This window comes from Petaurus breviceps, unplaced genomic scaffold (assembly GCF_028583685.1).
Source record: "Petaurus breviceps papuanus isolate PSGF00001 unplaced genomic scaffold, PetGlider_PUasm1.0 186, whole genome shotgun sequence".
NCBI classification, from domain to species: domain Eukaryota; kingdom Metazoa; phylum Chordata; class Mammalia; order Diprotodontia; family Petauridae; genus Petaurus; species Petaurus breviceps.
This window is the reverse complement of record NW_027185798.1, coordinates 51,396,202-51,398,913: the sequence shown is the minus strand read 5'-3', so window position 1 is coordinate 51,398,913 and position 2,712 is coordinate 51,396,202. Positions and strand designations below refer to the sequence as shown.

Sequence of the window (2,712 nt, the reverse complement as noted above, 5' to 3'; positions counted from 1 at the left end):
GAGTCCTTCTGATTCAAAGAATCGTCAAATTTAAGGGTTGTAAAGGATCTCAGCAGCCATCTAGCTTAACCTATTCACAGAAAAAAAATTTCTCACTATAACATGACTGAAAAAACATCATACAAACTCTACCTCTGAGGGAACACATGACATCTTTAGAAAAACCATTCTAGCAACTCAGTGCAGCAGCAACCCTTCTCTCTCCACAGTGGTCAGCTGTGACCCCCGACTCCCCATCAGCCATGTCAAAGGAACCCGCAGTTGGCATTGATCTTGGCATGACTTACTCCTGTGTGGGAGTCTTTCAACATGGGAAAGTGTAGATCATTGCTAATGACCAAGGAAACAGGACCACCCCTACCTATGTGTCCTTCACCAACAAAGAATGTTTAAGTGGTGATGCTGCAAAATATCAAGCTGCAATGAATCCCACCAACAGTTTTTGATGCCAAACGTCTGATTGGTCACAGATTTGATGATCAGTTGTACAATCAGACATGAAGTGTTGGCCTTTTACTGTGGTGAATGATGCAGGCAGGCCTAAGGACCAAGTGGAGTACAAAGGGGAGACCAAAAGTTTCTATCCAGAGGAAGTATCTTCTATGATCTTGACCAAGATGAAAGAAATTGCTGAAGCTTACCTTGGGAATATGGTCACAAGTGCTGTGGTCACAGTATCAGCCTATTTCAATGATTCCCAACGTCAGGCCACCAAAGATGCTGGAACCATAGCTGGTCTCAATGTGCTCTGAATCATCAATGAGCCAAATGCTGCTGCTATTGCTTACAGCTTGGACAAGAAGTTTGGTGCCAAGAGAAATGTGTGGATCTTTGACCTTAGAGGTGGTACTTTCAATGTCTCCATTCTTACCATTGAAGATTGCATCTTTGAGGTCAAGTCCACAACTGGGGACACCCACTTGGGTAGGGAGGACTTTGACAACCGAACGGTCAACCATTTGATTGCCAAGTTCAAGCAAAAGCACAAGAAGGCCTTTTTCGAAGAGCTGAATGCTGATCTCCTCCATGGCACTCTGGTCCCTGTGGAGAAGACCTTAAGAGATGCCAAGCTAGATAAGTCTTAGATTCATGATATCATCCTTGTGGGTGGTTCCACTCGAATCGCCAAAATCCAGAAGCTTCAGCAAGATTTCTTCAGTGGCAAGGAGTTCAACAAGGGTATCAATCCTGATGAGGCTGTTGCTTATGGTGTAGCTGTCCAGGCTGCCATTTTGTCCAGAGACCAATCTGAGAATGTGCAGGACTTGCTCTTGTTGGATGTCACTCCTCTTTCCCTTGGAATTGAAACTTCTGGTGGAGTTGTGACCATTCTGATCAAACGTAATACCACCATCCCCACCAAGCAGATACAGACCTTTACCATCTATTAGGATCCCAGACTGGTATGCTTATTCAAGTTTATGAAGGTGAGAGAGCAATGACAAAGGATAACAACCTGCTTGGCAAATTTTTGAGCTCACAGGAATTCCTCCAGCACTCAGGGGTGTTCCTCAGATCGAAGTAACATTTCACATCAATGCAAATGGCATCCTCAATGTTTCTGCTGTGTATAATAGCACAAGTAAGGAAAACAAGATCACCATCACCAATGATAAAGGACGTCTGAGAAAAGAAGACATTGAGTGTATGGTCGAGGAGGCTGAGAAATACAAGGCTGGGGATGAAAAGCAGAGAGACAAAGTGTCTTCCAAGAATTCTCTTGAATCTTATGCTTTTAACATGAAAGCAACCGTAGAGGATGAAAAACTTCAAGGCAAAATTGGTTATGAAGACAAACAAAAGATCCTTGACAAATGTAATGAAATAATCAACTGGCTGGATAATAACCAGACTGTTGAGAAGGAAGAATTTGAGTATCAGCAGAAAGAATAGAAGAAGGTCTGCAACCCCATTATTACTAAGCTGTACCAGAGTGCAGGGGGTGGGGCAGCCCCATCTGATGGTGCTTCTTCTGGACCCACCATTGAAGAGGTCGACTGAACACACCAGAAGAAAGAGCATTCCACACAGCTTCCCAAAAATTGAAGGACTCAAATTTGTAGCCAAGGCAGTAACAGTGTAAAAGTAACATTTAAGCTACTGTGTAAATCTGAATACTTGAATGTGAGCAGAGGGAGAGAAGTGAACAGCATTGTACTTCATCAGTACTGTAAACAAGTAGAAATGCAATAGTCTTGGAGAATAAAATCTATTTAAAATTGGCACCATAAAAAAAAAGAAAAGAAAAACGATTCCATTCTGAGAAAGCTTTGTTAAGCATTTTTTTTCTGCTTTGTTTTGAATTTTGATGATAATAAGCAGCTTTGGCATTTCTACTCATTGTTCCTAGTTTTGTCCATTAGGGTTAAATGAATCAAGTCTTTTTTTTCCTCCATATGAGAGGAGTAGATATTCAAATTTATCAGGTGCACCACCCCATTCAATCTCCCTGCCTCCTCCCCTCATTCTTCTTTTCTACAGGTTAAATATCTAGTTCCTTCAATTCATCCTCAAATGAAATGGACTCCAGACCCTACATTTTCATTGACCTTCTCTAGACACTCTCCACTTTGTCCATACCCTTCTTATAAAATGACACCCAGAAGTAAACACAATACTTTAGATGAGTTTTGCAGAGCAGAGAGGACAGAGGACTTATCACTTCCAGTTCTCTTTTTTTTTGAAGTGACATTCTTTTATTTTTTAATGCTT

The 2,712-nt window shown here is 41.5% G+C and overlaps 1 pseudogene; it reads left to right on the top strand.

Moving 5' to 3' along the window:
* Window positions 1-1,089: 1,089 nt before the first annotated feature.
* Window positions 1,090-2,080, top strand: LOC138162258 (heat shock cognate 71 kDa protein pseudogene; annotated as a pseudogene).
* Window positions 2,081-2,712: the final 632 nt, after the last annotated feature.